The sequence below is a fragment of the Coffea arabica genome, chromosome 9c (assembly GCF_036785885.1).
Source record: "Coffea arabica cultivar ET-39 chromosome 9c, Coffea Arabica ET-39 HiFi, whole genome shotgun sequence".
Lineage (NCBI taxonomy): Eukaryota > Viridiplantae > Streptophyta > Magnoliopsida > Gentianales > Rubiaceae > Coffea > Coffea arabica.
The window spans coordinates 30,128,525-30,154,615 of NC_092326.1; the positions used below are offsets into that span (position 1 = coordinate 30,128,525).

A 26,091-nucleotide genomic window follows, 5' to 3' on the forward strand; every position below is an offset into this window, starting at 1 on the left:
GTTTGGATAGAATATTATTTGAAATAATTATTGTAATACTTTTGTGATCTAATGTATTTGAGATAAAAAAAAATGGTTAAGAATATAAAAAAATAGGTTGAAAAATATGTTTATAATATAAATGAAATATTATTTACAAAAATTTAGCTATTTCTTTCAAATAAATCTACTACTGTCTTTTTTTGTTGCTGGGGGGGGGGGGGGGGGGGGGGGGGGGGGGGAGGGAGGGGCGGGATTAAGAAAAGAAGAAAAGAGAATGACGTGCCCTTTCCCATGTTGAAAGTTTATAAACAACGATTCAAGAATTCGAAGGATACCATTGTTCCCACTGTTAGATGCAAAGCTAGCACCGATGCCAGCACCAATTTTTTTTTTTTAAACATACGCATATCTCAAGGTTTAGAGTCAAGGTATTACTCTTTCTTATGATAGGCTGCCAATCCACTGAAAATCATAACAATCCCACCAAGGAAAAAATGAAAAATATACAACTCCGAAATTTCCCGATCTTTTATGGTCTTTTTAAATTTCGATCATAAAAAAATACACTGTTATGGTCTTTTATGGTCATTTTTTATGGACACCTGTACGAGGGGAGAAATGACGAAAGCTTAAGCATCCAAACTACGTGATGTAACTCTATATAACTTTTCAAAAGAAGAACTTCATATGCATCTGTCCCAGAACAAAAATGTAAACAAAAAAGCTTCACATGCACATACCCGTGAACAATGGTTTTATTAGTACTAAAGGGATAAGAGGGACAACTGTTCCTCAACAGAGCAGTCGACATGACAAGATATCCGACAAGAAAAAGGGATGAGAATCAGACCAAGGCCTCGCTGTTCCACTGGAGAAGCAGGAGAACGTCTAATGCAACGATATTCAACTGCATCTTGAAGGATGATATTTCCTTGCTTATCCATGCAGTAGAAATTACCCAAGAAGAATCTTCCATCTTTGATCCCTACTAACATTCGACGGGACAGCAGCCTTTTCACTATGCTCACATAATTCAAAGTTGTTGACTCCAACCCTTCTGAGCTTCTTCTCTGATGTACAGATGATGTCTCTTCTTCTTGTTTGGGATCCATTCACCTTGAACAATTTCCTAGAACGGTGAGAATTTGAATAAGTTGCTTCGTAGGACTTAACAAATTCCTTTACAGATAAATATGGCCATCTGAACTGCGACAAGCGAGCACAAAGGATACAAATAACCCAGTGAGCAGGCTATTGCCAATCACAAACATATCTAAACAAAATCTTGATTCTGTTTTGTAACTTCCAAGAGGCACACCAGATAATAGTTAAGAAGGTAAACTGACTTTGGCTTTATTTAGCTCTTCCTCCTTTCATTTAAACTTTTTTTTGGAGCAAGGTGCTAGGGAGGTGGGAAAGAGTTCATCATTTCTTCACCTGTGTCCTAGAATACAGTTTCGAACTCATACAATGAATACCCCTCCTTTACACCTGAAAAAAACAGAAACAACAGCTTAAAATTGGAAAGAAAGAATATCATCAGAAGTTAAAAAAGGAAGTAAGAGTAAATGTTAACTTGTACAACATCCATAAGGACCATAACCCTCGCATATGAGGATTGTAGTACTACTAGATTTCTGCCAACTAAAATATGGATGACAGAATCATGTACAAATTTCTTCAAAAGACTAAATTAAATATATGTTAAGCGTCTTCACAACTTTACCAAGATGCGAGCAACCCAAGCTACTAAATTAGGAGGACAATTGATCCTACCTGTTGGCTCATTACCAAAAACAAACTAACATGGTGCCAGCAAGGTGTCATAAATATTTATAGAACTACATTTCATATTTCAAACATTTTAACCAGCACTTAAATGCAAGTTGCCATGCAAGAAACTCTTTGAGCAATACTGTCTCAACACAGGATTGGTATTATAAACTGTAGCAATAACAAAAATGACAACATTCTCAAATTTTTATCCTCAAAAGAGGCTTAACGGATTTTAAAATGCTCTTCATACTAAAATACAACATGAGACCTTTTATAAATTGAAAAGATACTCTTTGATTATGTCAAATTAAGGCTTTTTTAAGTGAGATCACTCGACATTTGCAGAAAATTGGCATTTTCAACTGAAAACTATAGAAATATTAGAAGATAAAGTAGAGAATCATAACCCCTGGAAGAAAGAATATAACACTTATAAGTTGAGACTAAACCAAGGTAGAAAACCAAGAAAAATGCTGCCAACTAAAAAGTTTGTAACTAAACAAAGTCATCTCAGAACATAGGATAGCTATGAGTAGAAGAATATGATACAATATTTTTCAAGTACCCAACTCAGATTTTAAAACAAGAATGGAAAAAATGAGATATGCAGACAGGGATGAGGAATAACTAGTGAAGAAGGGACATTTTTTGGTTGATAATGGTAACAATGCAAATTTCCAAAGTTGGGAATCAACTACGACTAGAGATCTAAAATTTCTTTTCCTCTTACAATTTTTTTCTCTGCAATGACTCATGAGTCTATATCTTTTTTCTTTATGGTTCTCCCTGCTTGTGTCCTTGCGAAATCTGTTTTAGGACTTCATTTTTTAAATCACCCTGAGGGAAAAAAAAGGTAGGGAAACTCAGAACACCAAGGTCACATCCATCCTATAAGGCCCCAGTTTTGACCCTTTTTAACCTCAGTCCCAACATGGTTTTGAATCGAGGTTTCAGCAACTAATTAAAATGGACAAGCAACCAGTTCTAGGTAAAAGTAGCTTGTCTGGTCCAGGCTTGATTATAATTAAAATTGGCCAAAACAGATTGTTTTGACAGAGGAAACTACTGGTTTCGCAAGACACACAGGAAAAGTAGAAAATAGATGAGATAGTTTTAACTCTGAACTATCTAATTGGGAGTTAGAGAATGACAAACTACTCATCTGATTACAAAGACAACAAACTGGATGATCAAACTTCAAAGACAGCAGCAAGAACATAGCAAATCAACTATATTATACGTTTAAATGCTAGGCTTTACACTCTAACACGTTCACTTACTACTGATACAGTTAAATGTCAACAAAAGCTGCTGACTAGCTTAAACAGGTTTTTAATGTTTTGCTTCACCTACTCTGGCAGACTCATTTAATGACTTTTTAAGGACAGCAGTAGTCGATCATCAAGTAGCACATCCTAAGCATGTGAGAATTTGGGCCTTTGGCAAACAATGTACATGTTAAAACAAAATGTCACACACACACGGGCGATTTTGCGGATCAACATATCAGAAACTGCTATAGATTAAACAACAAAAATCTTTTGTTCTTCTCATCCACTTTGTATCATCATACTATCAGCTATTTAATTTCCATTCCTCCAATTTATTCAAGTACTGATCATATCTTTTTTTTTCTTCTATCGCCATCTTCAAATTTTCTTTACCTTTTCCTACTCTCATCTTCATTTCCCTTCGTTGGATTAGGCTTTCCAACATTTACTTGTCCTCCTATTAGAACATTGCTTATGCAGATTTCTTAATAGGATATACTAAAAAACTTCCTTTGTAGCCCATTAAAATTTCCATTATTTCTTTTAGATTTTCTTCCTGCTTCTTGGAAAACATTATTCTCACCTACTACTAATTCTCTTACTCTTACAACGTAAACTTATAATTCAAATTCTGGAGAACTTAACCCTATCTCTCTTATTGGATAAATTACCACTAAAGTTCAGTAATTTTTACTTCCAACATTTTTTTGGTGTTATTTTCTGCTATGCTTAATCAAAACTTGCATATTCTTTTGAATTATGCTAGCAGAACATCAGTATTCAGATCAAATCAGCACTTATTCAAGGTTCTGCTTTCACCTGTCATGCCCAAATTTAGTCTTAACCACTGCAAGACGAAAAAGTATATAAAATAGTTTTGAAATTTTTGATGAAACACAAAACAAAGGGATGAAAAGATGATAAAAAGAAAAAATGGTAAGAATGATTTGAGAGGATCAAAGAAATACTCCCTCACATTCTGCATTTGTCTGCTTTATAGTCCCTCACTTTCAAAAGGATGCAATTTAATCCCTCAGAGTGTACGTGATGCAAAAACATTTTAGAACTTAGACTGTTGCGTTAGCATACTGTTAATGCCATGTGTTTTGTAGTTTTAGGATCAGTTTTGTTTAGCTGGTGCATATGTACTAGGCATGTGCCTCATAAGGGTATTTTCGTCTTCTTCAGTTTAAGGCAACAACATGTTCAGAGCCCTTTAAGTACCCATTTTTAGGCACCGACAGAAGTTTTTCATCTCAGTTATAGCCTAAAATTTACACTTAATCTACTACACAATCAAATAGCCTAGAAGCTGACATCCCTGAAAATTTTGTGTTTTCTCTTCATCAATCCTAGAATTTTTGTGCTGCTATCAAGCATTACTCTTAGCTTTCAGCATGAATTTAGAATGAACAATTTTTATCTCAAAACCATCTCAGGCCACCTTTTGGCCCGACAAAACTTACATAACAGCTATGTATCCTAATTTTAGGGCCAAACAGGACCCATTTCTCCCAAATATCATCACATGTTGGTCGAATGTCTACTGCCACTCAAAAAGTAGTAGTAGACTTAAATTGGAAATCATAATTAAGCAAAATCAGTCTCCCTAAGTTGACCGGTGAACCTATATTAATCAAATACCCAGCCACCAGAAGAAATGTGTCCTCGCTAGCATCAACCACATCATTCACCACCAAAGTTTTCTAGCCAAAACAGCTCCAGTCATGTACTCAATCTTCTCTGGCCAAAACAGCTCCAGTCATATACTCAATCTTATCGGCCAGCCTTGTCCACTACCAACAGACATCCTTGTATTGATACTCAACCCAAAATTCATCCAAACAACAAATTAGTTTGAACAATATGAATAGCTCCAGACTTCACATCTGAATTTGACCAATTAAAGACACCAAAAAGGGTTATTGAAAATATACTTTGGCTCCCCATAAATTCATTTCCTTCTGATCTTGAACAGACCCCTCTTAGTTTGAGCTATTAAAGCTCCAGAGTTAAGAGCCATTAGGTCAGACTAGATAAAGGACGCTTCTAGGTTGGAAAAATTTTGTTCAAACAAATTGCGTAATTTCCATTTCTCAAGGAAAACTTTTCTTCTCAACATAATGAGTCTGATGAGCAGGTTTTTCACTGCAGGTTCTACATTTTTAGTCGGACTAGACATGTGATTGGCATACACTAGCATCTGGGTAAGGCAGGCATGTGATGCCTCTTTTGCACATGAGATTACCACCAAGGCATGTGACTTTTTCATGCCATAAAGCCGCATAGATTGGCATTGGAACCAAAATGGTACTTTCTATATTCTATACATGGAAGGACCAAATTGCATCAATTTCAAAGTGGGGGGCTTCAAAAGGACAAACACAACATGTGAAGGAATATTTTTTTTCAAAAATTAGGAGTTGCCACTCTTTACTGGGTTCTAAGTGTACCAAGTTACTAGTAGAAAGAAAAAAACAGGAATTAAATAATAAATTGATTTAAACACGGACCAACATGCATTCAGTTAATTTAAAGGAGAATTTGAACACTTCGGTAAGCATGAACAATTTAAGAGAAATAGACGCACAAAAACATAAAGAGAGAGGTTTTGATCTTGAGCCTCTGTTGGAAAATGCTGCAAGAATAAAGCATGCATTCTATCACAAACATTCACATTCACAATAATAAATATGAATGAATAAATAAAACAAATAGGCACAAATGAGTTCCAAAAATCAGAGAAAACTCATTAAAGCTAATGAATATCTCCTTTGGAAAAAAAAGCATAAAATTTGACGTTTGTAAACTTAATAAAAACTTTTAAAACAAACAGCTGAGTAATCTGAACATATGGTCAGCTTCCGGTCCATATCCCGGAGACGGTAGACCCGGTGGAAACTCGTTCAGACTCGGAAGATTCGGGCAGAGTCGACTCTGGGACTCAAAAGAGCGGCCGAGTCAACCCGTATGGACTCATCAGATATCCATGAACGGAGGCTTTCACCATGATTTTCATGGACTTTTAGGGTATAAACAAATTATTATTAAAAAAAACTTACCCGTATCCAATTTATGAGAAATTGCACAGAAAGACAGCCATAAGAAGTCAATCTCTAACCCAAGATTCTCTCTTTGAAGACTCTTCACTAAACAGCAAGTGGGTAGCAGATATTCAAAAGAAGGAGAAGGAAAAGTAAAAAGGCGAAGAAGACGAGGAAGCTTTCAATATCATATTCACGGCGGCGGGTGGCGGTGAATTTTGGAGAAGAGATGGGAGGGAGGAAAGAAGAACGCACGGGCCCCGTGGCTGCTTTGACCAGATAGTGCCAATCTGGTTTGAAGCTGTACAATGTGAGAAGGGTTAACCGTAATTTAACCCCTTGAGTTATATCTAATACCCACTTCACCCCTTAACCTTTATTCCGTATCACTTAACTCCTTAGGGACAAAAATAGCTTCTATTATATAATTTTTTTTCCTTTTTTATCCCGTTTGTCTTTTTCATTTTAAATTAGTTTTATTTTTGTAAATTTTTGTTTCTAAGACAATATTCTGTAATAGAAAATTAGAATGTCCATTCTCTAATTTATATAATTAAAAAACTATATATATATTTTTTAAAAGTCAAATTCATTTATTTTCCAATTTAAGAAACCAAGAAAAAATTTTATTATATTTCCTTGTAATTACACTATTCACAGTCAATTACTCATTTTTACAATCACATATTCACATGTCAATACTAAACATTTTATTTGTTATTTTTCCTATAATGAAATTTTGGTTGGTAAGATTTTTTTCTAACCATTTTTTAAAATTAATCAATTGTTAGTGTATTCCCTAATATATATATATATATATATATATATTTATACACTCATCTCAATTCTTATGCAAAACTTTACCACCACCAATTAGAGTGGTCAAAATTAAATCATGGGTTAAAGTTCAATAATTTAAGGAATTAAAAATTTTGAAAATAAAAGCTTAGTATAATAGAGGAGTATTTTTGTCTTTAAGGGGATTAAGTAATAAAGATTAGAGGTAAAATTGAAAATTCGGATATACTTAAGGGGATAAATTGTCATTAACCCAAGTAAAAATGATAAAGAGATAATTTCAAAAAACCTTTCTCTGATGTATCTTTTAGAACCATTGAATTTTAAAAAATCTCATTTATCTCCCCTACTTTGGATATTTTTTCAACTTTTGCAACAAGATTCAAAAAATAATGTTAAAAAAACTCATTTTAGAAGAGAGAGGATAATCTGATTCTAAATTTACATTTTTTTTGTGGACACTTAATTGTCATAACATATTAATTTCATTTCTTAATTTTTGTAAATTTTGTTAATATGGTTCATTAATTGAAATTCAAAAGTTAATAGCAGGACCCTTTAATAGCTTTTTATATCATTGGTTTGGAAAAGAAATATTAAGATATTTAAATTATAAATAGTTTACAATACTTGTAAAAATAACTTGAAATATTTTATAATAATGAAAATAACTTTTGTTACCAACTTGAAAACGTCACAAACTGTACGGCCCGAAAATAACTTAAGAAGAGGGTGAATTAGGTTGATTATAAAACTAATCAAGTTATGGGCACTTTTTGTTCAGTATGAAATTTACCCTCTTTTCTAAGTGATCATACAATGAATCAATCAATGAATGAACAAAATGTGATGACCCAAAATTTTTATTATTTTAATTTTATTTCACTTATTTATTTAATTATTTATTCACCCGTTTATCCCAAATAATTTATTTCATCCGTTTTAAGTCCATTTGTATGCAAAAATGTCCCTTTTATAATTTTAAAACGTTTCGTTAGCAAATTTAATTTTTCTACGACTCATTTAGCGAGAAATAATGAGTACACATTTTTCGAGGTTATATTCGATCTAAGAGTACATTAATCTTGGAAAATTAAGAATGATTAATAGTAGACTAAGAAAAGTTAATTGAGGGATTAGATGTGAGTTAGTTAAAATTAAACTTTTACTGCGCGCGCGTCAATAGTTTCCCGAAAGTTGCTCCGGTACGACTAATTAGAGATTTGAGGATTTAACATTAGACTACTAAGGATGAGTAATTACCATATTAAAGGAGTTACATTGGAGGTTTAGTACTCAAGTGAATCAAATTCGAGAGAAAGTGGTAGTACAAAACACCATTTGGGCACTATTAAGAGTTGACGTTTTGCACCAAACTTAAAGCTACTATTTCATTCTTTCCCTCCAACTTTCATCACACAAACAAACCCTCATCTCTCTCTCCTCACTCCCTCATTTTCGGCCAGACCAACAAGAAAGAAAAAGGGAAGGAAAAACTCTATTTGTTTAGCTTGATTTCACTCACCAAACCTCCACCAAATCGTAAATAACTTGTAGTAACACTTCATCTAGGAGTAAGGAGCAATCTTGAGGGTTTTTTTTGGAAAGTTTCGGCTAAAAATTTATGGTTTCATCTTGAGTTTTGAAGGCATAAACACCTCCACCAAAGCTTTTACTTTCTTGTTTCATTTCTTGGTTTTGAAAATTGTAGCTTCCTTATTATTGTTGTTGCTTGGATTTGGTTGGTTAAAGTGGGTTCTATGAACTCCCACCTTGGTTATATGAGGGCTGCCATGATGTTTATGTGCATGTTAGTGTGTTTGTGATGAGTTTTAATGGAAGAACTAGAAGAGGAAAAAGAAAGAGAGAAAACTGTGGGAGGAAGCAAGATGGCCGAATCTGCCCTGTTGTTGTTCTTGCTTGAATTTCGATTTTTGTCGGTTGTTTGGCTGTGAAATTGGTTGATATATGTTGTATATTGTGTGTTGAAAGTGTCTACCAAAAATCATTTTATTTGGTTAAGCAAAACTAGAATTTTCGAAACTGCAAGAAATCTAGAAATGGTCATTCGAAAGCCTGAACAGTGTATCTTTGATTGAACATAACTCTTCGTGCAAAAGTCAAAATCGAGTGCCGTTTGTGGCATTTGAAACTAGACATCTGTAACTTTCTAACGGGTATAAAAGTCACTGTCTAGTTTGTTTTGTGTGAACTGCAGTGAACTGATAAATTCGGCTGTTCTGTTCAGCCTGTTCATTATAATGGAAATGAGAAGCTGTAATTTGTGGCATGAATTTGAACTACTTTTGAACTGATTTTGGAAATGATTTCTTTGATGAAATGTGGAATTTTGAACCTAGTTTTCAATACCACAAACCATTCTCAATTTCAAGTTATATTGAGTGAGATATGGTTCAATTTCCAAACTGTGGCAAAACTGAAAAACTAGAAAACTTTTCCTTCTTGCTGGCCGACTGGTCTAGTTTGTTGTGGGAGGTTTTATGTCGAAAATTTTGATGTCAATTACCCACCAATTGCTTATCAAATGTTTATGGAACCTTATCTATCTCAATTCATATCTTTTGATGATTACAAAACAAACGGATGTTACTAATACTTTTTGTAGAGACTCTTGTCAGAAATGGCACTAAACAGGTCTGAGGACTTAGAGCAAAAAGAAGATCAAAAAAGGGTGATAAGTACTGAGGAGGATGAACCTCCAACATCCATTGAGTATCGGACGCACAAAAGGAGAGTATCGGACGTCCGACATCCATTGAGTAACTTCGGACGTATGAAGAACTCAGACTCGGACGTCCGAAATAGACAAGCCAGGGTTTCTACGATTACTCATCACGATCGGACGCTCAACACCTGAGCATCGGACGTCCGACAAGCGTTGCTGCGCTTCGGACGCAACACATTGGACGCATCGGCCGTCTGAAGGAATTGAAGAGGAACCTCCAAGTCTGCATCTTGCCCTCAGACGCTTGATGAGAGGGGATCGGACGTCCTAAGAAGTTCAAGAAAATTTCTCGAACTCACTGACCTCGCTCGGATGCATAAAAACTAACTATCGGACGTCCGACACCACCAATGGCTAGTTGACTCTTCAGATGCCTTCTATCCGTTGACAGCATTAAGTGAAGAATTTTTTGGTCTCCTATAAAAGGAACAAAGTCAACCACCTCAGAACAACTTTGCACATCAAATCTACATCAAGTAGTGAGTGATTCTAATGTTAGAATACTCCAAAAAAGAACATTTGTATTCTCAGCTTGTGCAATTTTCTTGTAACTTTTCAAGTGTGACACAGCTTCTTCAATAGTGTAGCATTGTGAGGGTTATCCGAGTGTTTGTAAAACTTCCTTGCTTGACCAAGTGTGGTTTGGGGCAAGAAGGAAATGATCCTTCCCTTGAACACAAGAAATTGGTTGCAAGATTGTTCAATTTGAAGTAACTTGTTATATAAAGAGTTGTTCAAACTCAAGTTGAGTTTGAAGTCTGGTTTGTTTCTCTACTTTCGTTTACAGCTTTACTATATAAACTGTTTATTTTTTCATCTCACGAACACCTGTGCTTTCTTGTAATCTGATCCATTGAGTGGTTTTCGAGAAAAGAAGGGTATGATTGAAAAAGAGTGACCCATATCTTTGCTGGTTTTAGAAAACCTAATTCACCCCCCTCTTAGGTTGTTTTCGATCCTTACAATTGGTATCAGAGTTTGGTCTCCTAGAAATTAAGTTCAATCGACTTGGGAGTAAATATGACAACCAACAATGCCATGTTCTTTGAGGGACAATCTGTCACTAGACCTCTAATGTTCAATGGATCAAACTATGTGAGCTAGAAGGAAAGGATGATTATATTCTTACAATCCATTGATATTGAGTTGTGATTTATTGTTAGTGAAGGTCCATATGACGCGACTATTATTGATGAAACTACTCATAGGCCAAGACAAAAAATAAGAAGTGAGTTGACTACTGAAGATAGAACTCATCTCACTCTAAATGCCAAGGTTATGAATGTTCTATACAGTGCATTAGTTCAAATGAGTCCATTAGAGTCAAAGGCTGCAGATCTGCAAAAGAAATTTGGAATAAACTTAGAGAGATCCATGAGTGAAGCGAGAATGTGAGAGAGTAAAAGAAATCCATTCTGGTCACTAAGTATGAATCTTAAGATGGAGCCTCATGAAAATATTGACAAAATGTATTGCAGATTTAATGATTTGATCAAGGATTTAGAGGTGCTTGAGAAGGAGTACTCTCTAAGTGAAAAGAACAGAAAAATCCTGAATGCTCTATCAAAGGACTGGGAAAGCAAAGTGACTGCCATTAAGGAAGCCAAGGATCTGAATACTTTACCCATTGAATCTCTGATTAACTCTCTAATTTCTTATGAACTGAAGCTTAAATCTAAGATGCAGGATGAAGAAGACACCAAAGTAAGAAAGAGTATTGCTCTGAAAGCATCACAAGACGAAGATGAAACAACCTCACAGGATGGAAATGATTTGGAAGGTGATGACAGTGATATTGCACTCATCACACGAGATTTCAAAAGGATACTCAACAAGAGAAGATTCAGGAAAGGTGGATCCAGCAATTCCTTCCCAAATCAGTCTAATGATTTCAGAAATAAAGGGAAACTAGAGTTCAACAAGAAGTAGACCGATAAGTGTTTCGAATGTGGTCAACCAGGACACTATGCAAATGAGTGCCCAATGAAGAAAAAGAAGGAGAACAAGGTTGAACGAAAACCAAAGTTCAACAATTTCCAGATCACCTGGAATGATTGCAACTCAGAAGATGAAGTTGAGGAAGAAAATGAATCTACTCAAGTGACTTTCATGGCCGTTGGTGGTGATGAAGTAACTGCTTGTACTTCCCAAACTGACAGTGACAATGAATCTGATGATGATGTTAATTCATTTTTGGAAAAGATGCATAACAACTTAAAAGAATCTTATATCAGAAACAAAGAATTAAAATAGAAAATAAATTTTCTGATTCAAGACAATGCAAATCTTTTTCGACAAAACAAGCATCTTAAGCATGAAAATGAAAACCTGAAAAGAACTGAAACTGATGTGCTTGCTGAACTTAACAAAAAGAAAAATTTCTGTGACATACTCAGAAGTGAACAATGTAGTCTAAGAAAAAGGATGGATGATTTATGTCAATTGTTACATCATATGAAACAGAACCGTCTTCAAAAGATTGACACTAAACCTCATCTTAACGCTCATCAAATAAGACTGAATCAAAACGCAAATGAGTTTGCTATCCATAGGAGAAGGCAAGTCAGATTTATTAAACCTGTTCATTTGATTGATCCAATGTCAGTATACAACTTCTGTTGTCAATTTGGTCACATGAATAGCAACTGTTATGTTAAGAAAAACATGAAAAATGGCATGAGATGCATGTGGATGGTTAGACGTAATGCTAACTCTCAAGGACTCAACATGTAAAGGGTACCAAGTATTATCTTGTGGGTTTGTGTGTAGGTGAATTTGGATAATATTGCTAAAGAATCAAAATGGTTCATTGATAGTGAATGTTCAAGACATATGACTGGTGATACATCATAATTCATTAAACTTAAGCCAAAAGCAAGTGGAAAGGTAACATTTGGAGATGATAACAAAACTTTTGGTATTAGTGATGTTGGTAAGAATAGTCAAACCTTTATCCATAATGTTCTTCTTGTTGACAATCTGAGTTACAATTTATTAAGTGTTAGCCAATTGTGTGATAGGAATCTGTTTGTATTGTTCAAGAAGCTTGAGTGTCTCATATTTGACTCGAAGTTCAACATTGTTTTCAAAGGAAAAGGAGTTAATGATATCTATGTAGTTGTTCTTGAAAAAATTGATTCCTCCTATCTCAAATGTCTCAAAGTAGCAAATGAGGACCCATGGTTATAGCATAGAAGGCTTTGTCACTTCAATATGGATTTGCTAAAAGAAATTTCTAAAAAGGATCTTGTTAGAGGTCTCCCAAAAATCAGATTTGAAAAGGACCGGATATGTGATGCTTGCCAATTTGGAAAACAAGTCAAGGTATCTTTTAAACCCAAGAAATGTGTTTCTATTTCAAAGCCACTAGAACTTTTACACCTTGATCTGTTTGGTCCTACTCAAACTACAAGCCTTGGTGATAAGAGATTTTGTTTTGTTGTTGTTGATGATTATTCCAGATATACATGGGTGATGTTTCTTGCATGTAAAGATGATGCTTTCAAGAACTTCGTATCACCTTTTGCTAAAGTTCAGAATTTGATTGGATTGAAAATTTTCAAAATTAGAAGTGATAATGGCACTGAATTTCGTTTTTGTGGCTTTCCAGATTTTTGTGATAACAATGGCATTACTCATGAATTCTCTATTGTTAGAGTCCCCCAACAAAATCGAGTTGTAGAAAGAAAAAATAGAACTCTCCAAGAGGCTGGCAGAACCATACTTAGTGAATGCAATTTACCAAAGTATTTTTGGACTGAAGCTATAAACACAGCCTGTTACACCATGAACAGAGTTCTCTTAAGACCAATTTTGAACAAAACTTCCTATGAGCTCATGTTTGACAAAAAGTCTGTTGTTGGTTACTTTAAAGTCTTTGGTTGTAAATGTTTCATTTTGAACATCAAGGAACATTTTGGAAAGTTTGACAAGAAATCTGATAAGGAAATTTTCTTGGGATATTGTGAAAACAAAAGAGGTTTCAGAGTTTATAATCGTAGAACACTGGTTATAGAGGAGGCGATACACATTACTTTTGATAAATCTAATTGTGACATTTCCATGAGTTATGGTGAAGATGATGATACAGGTGTTCAAGAAGAATTAAAGAAGTTAGCAATCAATGATCATGGCTCTGCTTTACCAGAAATTGATTTAAAGAATGCTGATACTCAAGACAGTCCAGTTGGAAAAGTGAATGACAGAGATATCACTACTCCTAATGATCTTCCAAGAACCTGGAAATTTATCCATAACTATCCCAGGGAGCTTATAATTGATGATCCATCCGAAAAAGTCAGAACTCGTTCCTCTAGACGCCTAGTAGATAATCTTGCTTTAGTATCATACATTGAACCTAAAAATGTTGTTGATCATTGAATGATGAGCACTGGATTTCAGCTATGGAAGAAGAGTTAATCCAATTTGAAAGAAATAAGGTTTGGACCCTGGTTGCTAGACCACAAGACCATCCTATCATTGACACAAAGTGGATTTTTAGAAACAAAATGAATGATAAAGGGGAGGTTGTTAGAAATAAGGTCAGACTGGTGGTTAAGGGATACACTCAAGAAAAGGGAATAGACTTTGATGAGTCCTTTGCACCTGTAGCTAGGCTGGAGTCCATTAGAATGTTTCTAGCATTTGCATGTTTCAAAAATTTTAAATTATTTCAGATGGATGTTAAAAGTGCCTTCTTAAATGGCTTTATAGATCAAGAAGTCTATGTTGACCAACCTCCTGGGTTTGAAAATGAATCTTATCCAGATCATGTTTTTAAACTCTCAAAAGTTTTATACGGATTAAAACAAGTTCCTAGAGCATGGTATGAACGGTTGAGTGGGTTTTTGATTGAAAATGGTTTTAAAAGGGGTATTGTAGATACTACACTTTTCACAAAATATAGCTCACGAGATTTTTTAATTGTGCAAATATATGTGGATAATATCATATTTGGTGCTACTAATGAGAGCCTGTGCAGGACTTTTCCAACATCGTGCAAAAAGAATTTGAAATAAGCATGATGGGAGAACTGAACTTCTTCCTTGGACTCCAAGTGGTTCAAACCCGAGATGGAACGTTTATAAATCAAACAAAATACACCAAGGAGCTGCTGAAAAGATTCGGAATGGAGAACTCAAAGCCTGTTGGAACACCTATATGCACATCTACCAAACTTGACAAAGATGAAGAAGGTACAAAAGTTGAGGAAAAGAAGTATAGAGGTATGATTAGAAGTTTACTCTATTTAACTGCCAGTAGGCCTGATATCATGTTTGCTGTATACTTATGTGCTCGATTTCAATCCTATTCAAAGGAATCACACTTGAATGCGGTAAAAAGAATTCTTATATATCTTAAAGGAACCTTAAACTTTGGCTTGTGGTATCCAAAATGTCATGAACTTCCTCTATGTGGATTTTCTGATACTGACTTCGGTGGTTGTAAAATTGATAGAAAAAGTACTACTGGTATATGCAACTTTCTTGGAAATTACTTAGTATCTTGGTTTAGTAAAAAATAAAATACTATTTCATTGTCCACTACTGAAGCTGAATATGTTGCTGCTGGTGCTTGTTGTGCTCAACTGTTATGGATGAAAAACACATTGAATGATTTTGGTTTAGTATATGAATGTGTACCTATGTATTGTAATAACACTAGTGTGATTAATCTGACAAAAAATCCCATTCAACACTCTAGGACTAAGCACATAGATATAAAGCATCATTTCAATTGCGATCTTATTTCCAAGGGGGTAATCTGTGTTCAGTTTGTTTGTTCTAAAGATCAAATCGCTGATATCCTCACCAAAGCTCTTCCACTGGATCAATTTGTGTTCTTGAGAACAGAACTGGGCGTTTTAGAAAAAATATTCTAAGTTTCGTTTCTGGTCAATCTTTACCGGACGTCCGATGAATTGGAACGGACGTCCGACAGTGTTCTTCGTCCTGTTTCAGAAAAGCACTGGTTCGGACGGTTGTGTCGGACGCTTCACTTCGTTCGGACGTCCGACACTCAAAAATTGAGCCTTATATAGCAGTTAACTAGCTTCCCCAGTTCATTTTCCTCCACGGTCTCGGACGCAACCTTTCAGTTTCCTCTCATATTTAAAATTCAAATTCCTCTCTTCTCATATCAAGTTCCAAGAAATTGACTCAACTAACGTCATTACACCTCTATTGCCCGTCAACCACTCATAAAAATTACTCCTAACCCTCAACTACCCCATAGTTCCCAATTCACATGCAAAACCCTAACTTCTCATAACTCTCTCCTTGTGACATTACAGTGTATTCTCGTTTTGCTCATATTGCATTCTTCGTCTATACACCACGTTCTGTATCAAAAACACATTCACATTGCATCATGGTTAGAATCAAAGGAGGGTCTACTAGTGCCGGACGGTCTTTTAGGCTTAGAGATAAGGACATTGAAATTGTGGAACCATCTACCCAAGCACCTAAAAAGAAGATTGTGACCCGGGGTGGTAAAGTGAAGTAAACTGCCCAAAGAAAATTGGTTTCTCAAACTGCTGAACCATCTGATGAGCAGATGGTAGAGTAGAACTCTGAAGGAAACATAATTGATGGAAATGAGGAACCAGAACGGGCTATCCAGGGCGATGAAATTGTCATAAGGTCATCCGGTAGAAGAAAGAGAACTGCAAAGAGGAAGAGCACTCCCCAATCCAAGAAAAAGCAATCTGCTGATCCCTCTGTTGATCAGCAGAATGAAGGAAACATTGCTGAGAATCAGCAAACACCTGAACCCTCCACCAGGAAGTCTCCAAGGACAAGGACTGAGGCTCAAAATGTTGGGGCATCTGCCACACAAATCTCGAAAGGGAAACGTTCTGGGAAAGATCCAGTATCTCAGCCCGTAACAGAACCCACTCCTCTCCCAAAATTCATTGATGATGAAGCCAGAGACAGATTTGAGTTGGTATCTCAAAAAGGGTTCATCACCCAAAGGCTCATCCTTCCCTGCGAATTTCGTAAGTTTGATCTTGAACATGTTATTAAGCTGTTTGAATTCCAAAAATGGGTTCATCTTCTGACCATTCCTAATACTTTTTACCCTGACATGCTTTATCAATTCTTTGCTAATTTTAGAAAGGGTAACTCACACAGAACTCATTTCTAGGGTCAACTCTGTGAACATCACATTAACATCTGACATTGTAAATTCCATTTTGAAAATAAAAATTGAAAATGGTTACAAAGGAAAAATTACAAATTTCTTTTCGTATGAGGAATTTTCTTCTGCCTACCATTATTTTTACAATGCTAAACTCATGACTTATTTTCAAACCAAATTCAATACTCCTGCTGAGGCAAGATTAGATGATCTCAGTCCTCAGAATCTGATCATCTTCACCATCATTTCAAATCTGTTGGTGCCAACTGATGGCCACAGAACAGATGCAAACAAAATGGAACTCTATATTTTCTACTGTTTTGTTGAAAAAATTCGTATTGATTTTGGATTTGTGATGTGCAAGTTTCTGCTCAAAATTAGCACAAACAGTCGTAGGAAGCTCTCTTATGGCAAATTTCTAACCCCTATCTTTGCCCATTTTGAAATACCTTTTTCTGAAAAATCACCCAAAGACAATGATTCAACAGTTTTTTCAAAAGCTTACTTTGAAAGGAAGAGCTTAAGATTTTTTGATGGCCATTAGTGCTATAAGGAGACTGTGGCTGAGTCTAGAAGGAAAAACTTTCATGAAACCCCTGTCATTCCTAGGACTCCTCGTGATCAGTCAGACTATGTCTCTCCTTTCACCATTCATCCTAAAAAGTCTGCCAGCAAGTTCTTCTCTTCCAATTTTGAGGTCATCTCCTTGCTTGAAGACCTCAAACAGCATGTTATGCTTATTGAAGATGGTCTCATGATGACCATGACCCCTGCCCAATAATCTTCTTTCATTGAAAAAAAGAACATTCTTGTGCCTCCAATACCTGAAAACAATGAAAATGCTCATCAGAAAGAGCCAAGACCTGAGCTCACAGGGCCAACTATTGGTACTGAGGCCACGCCAGCTTCCAACTCTCAGCCCAAGGATAAAGGCAAGGCTCCAGCAACTGAGGAGGCATATGAAGAAGACGATGAAGAAACTGAGGAAGAAGTGGATCCTGAACAGTTTCGTCTGGCCAGGAGAAAGCCTGGATCATCTAAAATCACTATCTAGGCACTGCTAGGTCACTGCACTTTATTTTAGGACTATAGTTCATCTTTTGCACTGCAAAACTTTTCCTATGCTATGCACTAAGAGTTGTACTTCTGGTTTGTACAACTAGATGTTTTCTACTGTTTATGGATGCTATGACTAAGTGTTTCTGATGTTATCTGCTGTGAATGGATGTGTTTGTTATGAATGAATGTGGTTGTTATCTGCAAATCTTTGTTGTCAAATTTTTGTTGCAAATATTTCTGATGAATCGTGCTGATATTATCTGATGTTGATATCAGACATGGCATATCTGTTTTTTGTGATGACAAAAAGGGGGAGAATTGGATTAAGCACTGATGGTGTTAAGAAACTAGTTAGGGGGAGTTGCGTTTTAGGAGGAGTTGCGTTTCTCTTCGTATACTCATGCACTTCGTTTGGGGGAGTTGTAATTCCAGCTCGTATGTCTATTTTTCTTTTTGCTCTATCCAAGTGTTTTGTCATCATAAAAAAGGAAGAGATTGTCTATCTCAATTCATATCTTTTGATGATTCCAAAACAAATGGATGTTACTAATACTTTTTGTAGAGACTCTTGTCAGAAATGACACTGAACAGGTCTGAGGACTTAGAGCAAAAAGAAGATCAAAAAGGGGTGATAAGTACTGAGGAAGATGAACCTCCAACATCCATTGAGTATCGGATGCACAAAAGAAGAGTATCGGACGTCCGACATCCATTGAATAACTTCGGACGTATGAAGAACTCAGACTCGGACGTCCGAAAAAGACAAGCCAGGGCTTTTATGATTACTCATCACGATCGGACGCTCAACACCTGAGCATCGAACGTCCGACAAGCGTTGCTGCATTTCGGACGCAACACATTGGATGCATCGGCCATCCGAAGGAATTGAAGAGGAACCTCCAAGTCTGCATCTTGCCTTCGGACGCTTGATGAGAGGGGATCGGACGTCCTAAGAGGTTCAAGAAAATTTCTCGAACTCACTGATCTCGCTCGGACGCATAAAAACTGACTATCGGACGTCCGACAGCACCAACGGCTAGTTGACTCTTCAGATGCCTTCTATCCGTTGATAGCATTAAGTGAAGAATTTCTTGGTCTCCTATAAAAGGAACAAAGTCAACCACCTCAGAACAACTTTGCACATCAAGTTTACATCAAGTAGTGAGTGATTCAAGTGTTAGAATACTCCAAAAAAGAACATTTGTATTCTCAACTTGTGCAATTTTCTTGTAACTTTTCAAGTGTGACACAACTTCTTCAATAGTGTAGCATTGTGAGAGTTATCCGAGTGTTTGTAAAACTTCCTTGCTTGACCAAGTGTGATTTGGGGTAAGAAGGAAGTGATCCTTCCCTTGTACATAAGAAATTGATTGCAAGATTGTTCAACTTGAAGTAGCTTGTTATATAAAGAGTTGTTCAAACTCAAGTTGAGTTTGAAGTCTGGTTTGTTTCTCTACTTTCGTTTACAGCTTTACTATATAAACTGTTCATCTCTTCATCTCACGAACACCTGTGCTTTCTTGTAATCTGATTCATTGAGTGGTTTTCGAGAAAAGAAGGGTAGGATTGAAAAAGAGTGACCCATATTTTAGCTGGTTTTAGAAAACCTAATTCACCCCCCTCTTAGGTTGTCTTTGATCCTTACAAACCTTGGTTTAAAAAATGAAGTGGATTGGGACTGATTTCATGGTACTAAGCTTTTGGAAAGAAAGAAAATGGTGAGATGGTAGATTTGCTTTGGGAATTTCACGAACTTTGATTATTTTGTTAACTGCCTTCCCACATGAGTTTTTGCATGAAATTTGGTAGAGATATAGTTCACATATGGAAAATTTAGTGTACGAAATTTAGTGTATTTTGAATGCCATTTCGATGGCTAAATGATACTTCAAATATAGCTTTTCAAATCTGAAAAATGACTGAACAGTTAGCAAAATGCGACCAACTTTGAACTCATGTATCTCGATACTCGAAACTCCAAACTTAGTTCCATTTATTGTGTTTGAAAATTTGTTTAGAACTCTTATTGTGTTACAAATTTCAGAGGTTAGTTCACTTTTTGTGAATTTTGCCGAATTTCCAGAATTTGCCGAAAAACATGACCGAAACTGTATTGTAAGCTCCAGTCAACCACTTTGAGCTAAAATTTGAATGTCTTCCGTTTAGAATTTTAGAAAGGTGTTTTCTAGGAACCTTTAGTACTCTGAACCAAGATTCCAACAGTATAAATTTTCCATTTTTAGACTTACAAAACTCAAGATACGATTTTTCAAAATAATGTCCCTCTAGACTGAAAAATTTCTATTTTAAACCAAATTACTCTTTTAAGAACTTTCCACCATCCTTTGTGATTGTTGGACTGTTTTAAGTTTTTTTCATGGTTTAATACAAGGTCTTTTTGGAACTTTGAACTTTCATTTCAAATCTTGGTTTTCGAAGGATAAACCTCTCTTGATGCATTTACTTGATCATATAACTCCCTTGGTTAATAGTACTTTTCTTCGTACTTAAATCAGGGACTTCATGATACGTATCTCGTTGGTGATGAAGATTCGTGACCCAAGATTGCTTGTTGGATTTGTGATTGACGACCAAGAAAGGTAGCAGCGGAAACCCTACGACCCCTCTAATCCCCGTGACTACGAACTTGTTGATATTATCTCAACCCGTAATCAAACAAATTAGCGAACCTCAGGCAAGTGTAGAAGGTGCTACAACTCAAGTGTGATTCTTGAATTGATAAGCCAACAAGAACACTAGAGTATAACTCTAAGTTGTTCAAGGGATGCTCGAAAGCTATAGAAGAAATTATCTCGCTTGATTTATGATAAAAGTGTCTTCCCTTTTATTGATGTATTATGGCCCCTTATATAGGATACAAGTAATACCTAATCTGATAAGGAAAGTAAAGCTAAAGGTGCAGCTGGTATGGGCCCTAACTAGTGAAGGAAACGAAAAAGGAGACGATGGCCTCAACCCTCAACGGATAGGGCTTCATGCGGGCTTTCGACGGATAGGGCTTCATGCGGGCTTTCCTTCCTAGGCAGCCTACCTTAACATATAGTGATGAACAAAATAGCAATCCTACTCTTGGCGATTCTATGTGCAACATGCACTTAACCAATTATTCAAGCTAATCAAATTAACACATAAATAAATGAAACTACTAAAATGGGAAACGGGGTTTGGCAAAACCCTAAACCTCTGGTATAGCTTCAATGCTCAATACCGGATCTCGATCATCTTCACTGGAGTGTATGAATCCCTCAAAGGACTTGTGTATGGACTGTACAAGTACATTAAGTTGCTCACAAAATCTCTTTGCACGAGCTCTAATGATCGGCCCGTTTGGAGCTTGCACACGGTCCTCGGCCCCTTGATCACTCGAGCCATTGTTGGCGTGCCCACATACTATGATGCTACCATTTCCCTTCTCTTAAAAAGGATTTGCCCTCAAATCAAAAGTTTCATCTGCATCAAAAGGGGCTAGGTTAGAGACATTAAATGTAGTACTAACTCCATACTCACCTGGAAAATCAAGTTTGTAAACGTTGTCATTGATGTGGTCCAACACTTGAAAAGGTCCATCACTCCGTGGTTGTAGTTTATTTCGCCCTTGCATAGGGAAACGTTCCTTGCGCATATGCAACCACACCCAATCGCCAGGTTTGAAAGTCAATTTTTGGCGACCTTGTTAGCTTGCTTGACATATTGAGCAGTTCTCCTCTCAATGTTGGTTCTGACTTTCTCATGAAGTTGCTTAACAAAATCTACACGTTTTTTACCATCCAAGTGTGCGTGTTCATTACTAGGTTATAGCACTAGATCAAGAGGTGTTAGCGGATTAAAACCATAAACACATTCAAATGGAAAGATACCAGTAGTAGAATAGACAGCCCTATTATAAGCAAACTCAACATGAGGTAAAACATTCTTCCCATGTTTTCAAGTTCTTTTTGATGATGACACGCAACAAGATACCTAATATACGATTCACCACCTCAGTTTGACCATCAGTTTGGGGGTGGCTAGCAGTAGAGAATAGTAATTTGGTGTCTAATTTAGACCAGAGTGTCTTTCGAAAATAGTTGAGAAATTTGACATCTCTATCAGAAACAATGGTCCTAGGAATGCCATGTAGTCGCGCAATCTCTTTAAAGAACAAGTGAACAATATGAGATGCATCATCTGTTTTGTGACAAGCAATGAAGTGTGCCATCTTAGAGAATCTATCAACTACCACATAAATGGAGTCATGGCCAAACTTGGATCTAGGTAACCCGAGTATAAAATCCATAGAAATGTCAACCCATGGTGCACTAGAAATAGGTAATGGGGTGTAAGGCCATAAGGGTGTACCTTGAATTTAGCTCTCTTACACGCTAAGCAGCGCTCCACCACCCGTGCAATATCTCTCCTCATGTGCGGCTAGTAAAAATGTTCCTGCAGCATGGCAAGAGTTTTATCAACCCCAAAGTGTCCCATAAGTCCACCCGAATGGGATTCCCTTACCAAAAGCTCATGGATTGATCCATGTGGGATGCAAAGCCGATTGGCATAGAACAAGTAACCATCAGAAATGAAGAACTTAACTTTGCCCGGTATGTTTGCAAAAAATGTATAACTCACAGAAGTCACTATCTTGTGCATAGAGGTCTTTAATTAGCTCAAATCCCAACAACTTAGCATCTATAGAAGTGATTAGACAGTACCTTCGTGAGAGTGCATCCACGACCACATTGGACTTACCAGCCTTGTATTTAATAACGTACGGAAAGGACTCCACGAATGCAATCCACCTTGCATGCTTCTTGCTCAAGTTGTGTTGGGTCTTAAGGTACTTAAGGGACTCATGATCAGTGTGTATCACAAATTCCTTAAACCTTAAGTAATGCTGTCACACTTGTAGTGCTCGAATGAGGGCATTCAACTCTTTATCATAAGTTGAGTAATTCAGTGCAGTCACATTGAATTTCTTACTAAAGTAGGTAATAGGTTGTCCACCTTGGTTCAACACAGCTCCAACTCCAATAGCTGAAGCATTACAATCGATCTCAAATGTTTTAGAGAAATCAGGTAAGGAAAGTACAGGTGCGTATGTGAGTTTGTGCTTTAAAGTGGTAAAAGCCTTTTCTTGATAATCTCCCCAGTAGAAATTTTCATTCTTCTTGATCAATTCGGTCAAGGGTGCAGTAATGGTGCTAAAGTCCCTCATGAATCTCCTATAGAAACCCGCAAGTCCATGAAAACTTCGATCATCACCCACAGACCTTGGTGTTGGCCACTCTTGAATAGCTTTCACCTTTTGATCATCCACCTTCATTCTCTACGCATTTATAACAAACCCTAGAAACACAAGCTCATTAGTGCAAAAATTGCACTTCTTGAGATTGGCATAAAGTTTCTCTCGTCGAAGTACATCCATAACCGCCCTAATATGCTCAAAGTGTTCATCATAAGACTTGCTATATATTAGGATATCATCAAAGTAAACTACCACAAATTTTTCCAAGAATGGACACAGCACACGATTCATTAATCTAATGAAAGTACTAGGTACATTAGTGAACCCAAAAGGCATCACTAACCATTCATACAATCCATACTTAGTTTTGAAGGCGGTTTTCCATTCATCCCCCTCTTTAATCCTAATTTGATGGTACCTACTTTTGAAATCAATTTTGGTAAAGAAAACAGTCTCATGTAACTCATTAAGCATATCATCTAAGCGAGATATAGGGTGTGAGAACTCGCAAATTCCTTATATTTTTCTCAAAAATTTCCTCTTATTTGAAAATTATGTGGCAATTATTATTCCATACTGTCCTATGGCTCAATCACCCTAGAAAAGTGCCAATGGTCATAGGAAATTAGGGTTTTCCTATTCGTTTTCAATTCGAAGTGAAATAGGGTTTTTTGTGTATCCATAGTGTAATTATCCGATATGGAGCGAGGATCAAATTTGGTGTTTAAGGGTGACTTTTAGGTGAGAAATAATATGTGATTAGAAACAATGATATAAAATTAGTGAATAGGAAGTAAAAACCCTAGTACGGGTGATTTATGGAAAAACGGTGCGAACCGACGGGTACCGTGCACTACCGATTGAACGCACCACTTGACCACCACTTTCTTACCATACAATTTCATAAATATTTGAGCAAAATATCCTCTCATTTTTCAGCTAGTTTTGACCGAATTTTAGGGCTAAAAATGCAAGAAAGAAAAAAGAAATTTTGGTTGGTATTAGTGGTGACAAGTGTCACTCAACCATGGCTACTTAAACAAGCCAAAAGTCCAACCTTCTTATCCTTCATTTTGCTCCATTTCCCTCCATTTTTCTGCTGCTTGGCCGAGACAAGAGAGGAGAGAAAGAGAGCAAGAAACAAGCTTCCTTCTTCTTGAGTTGAGCCATCCAAGTGAGGAATTAAAATTCTAAACCGATTAAAGCATGAGTTGTGAGCTTGAGAAGCTAGGGGAACCAAGAATTCCAAGAGGAGGTGAAGTATTACTCTTGAAAGCTTCATTTGTTGAGGTATAAGGCTAAACCATGGCTTTGGTTCTTTTATTTTGGTTTAAGTTGTTGTATAATTCATGTTGTGGTTGGATTAGTAGTGATACAAGTTGTTATGATGATTTAAAGGTGATATATGTGAGTTAGGGTTTGAGGTATGTGCTGCCTATACTTGCTATATGGATGATATATGTTGTATCTAAGCTTATATAAGTGGTTGTAGTGATGATTGGAGCAAGAAATCAAGAAAGGTTGCATTGAAAATGAAAAATTTCCAGATTTCTGGAAACTTTTAGCCCATTCTGTCCGGTTTTATTGCATCATGTTAGAGGCCGAATTAGGCTTGGTACAAAACATAAAGGTTGTAGAGAATGATATTTTATAGGTTCTTACAAAATTTTATCTCAATCGGAGCAATGTATCCTGTGAAAAGACTAAAATACCCTCGTTGACTTAGGATGTTTCCAGTGAACCGTTTTAGACAGATTCATCCAATTAACCGTGTTTATTCACTATGATCTGTGCTAATTTAGCCATTTTTCAAAACACAAAAGTTTTAGTACTCTGTCTTAGCTTTTCAACACCATCATGAACACCTTAAATGGACTTTGGTAGCCTGAGATATGACCATTTCAAGGTAGTATGGTTAATTAGCCGATTAGTTGGAATTCGGTTCTGTAAATTGGGAATTTGACTGGGTTACACGGGAAATTTGACCAAGTGATCTTCATGAAAGTTGTAGAACTTCATCTTATCTTCGAAACGGTATAATTTTCACACCAATCCGATAAGCGTAGCCTCAGATGTGTCCATTCCGCAAAGCCCTATCAAATCTGTCTTTTACTAAGGCTCATTTCCGTATTTGTTATTAACTTGAATTTTTGTCCTTGTATTGTCTTGAACCTATTGGATGGCTATTGAAGTTAGATTGTTGTGTGTGTACCTTTGGGTTTTGGATGAGAAAAATAATGAAGGCATAAATAGCTGGAAATAGGAAAATACAAAGGGCATGCTGCCCAAATTTTCGCTCAATGGCTAGAGAAATACACTTGCGACTTGGGTAAAGTTGATATATGCACATCACTTGAACCATCTAGGACATTTGATACCTTGTTATCAAGGGTTATACGTTAGAACCTAACTTGTACACTTAGGAAAAGCGGTACTAACCACTATAAATCCGTTTTCCTTGCACTCTCGACTTAAAAGTTATTTCCAAGCAAACATGTTACCAAATTTTTCAGTTTGAAAGGCGAGCAACAATTTTGTGACTATTCACCAAGTGAATTTCAATTTCTTGATTCTTATTGAACGAAACGTTTAAGTTTCGAATCTTAGTCGATTTTCAAAGTTCTTAAATCAAGTTTTATCGCAGATTTGGACTCCAAACCCGGAGTACTCCCCGGACGTGAACACTAGAGGCACTACTTTTGGTGAGTGTTTTCAAATATCCAATTGCACTTAATACATGTGTTTCCTACTTGACCCACATGATTACATGATGAATGAATGATAGGGAAAGGGTGTACTTTACCGCACTTGCCCTAATATGACTTGTTCTTATTTATTGATTACACTTGATTCGTTATACATGTACATGAGTTATTGTAAGAGCCCGGTGCAACCCAATGAGTACAAACAATTTCACAATGATGCACAAAGATATATCAAATTTAAGCACAATAAAGAAAACTTAATTAAAGAGAAAAAATAAGAAATGCAAACCAAATATCAATCCAATAGCCTCTTCAATTGATGGCG

At 36.3% G+C, this 26,091-nt stretch overlaps 1 long non-coding RNA gene across 1 annotated transcript; it reads right to left on the reverse strand.

Moving 5' to 3' along the window:
- Positions 1–611: 611 nt before the first annotated feature.
- On the reverse strand, positions 612–6,404 carry LOC113707724 (uncharacterized). Its single transcript, XR_011821038.1, has 2 exons — positions 6,092–6,404; positions 612–1,473 (listed from the first exon to the last, which is right to left on the reverse strand). It is a non-coding gene; the product is annotated as an uncharacterized lncRNA (long non-coding RNA).
- Between the last annotated feature and the right edge of the window lie 19,687 nt (positions 6,405–26,091).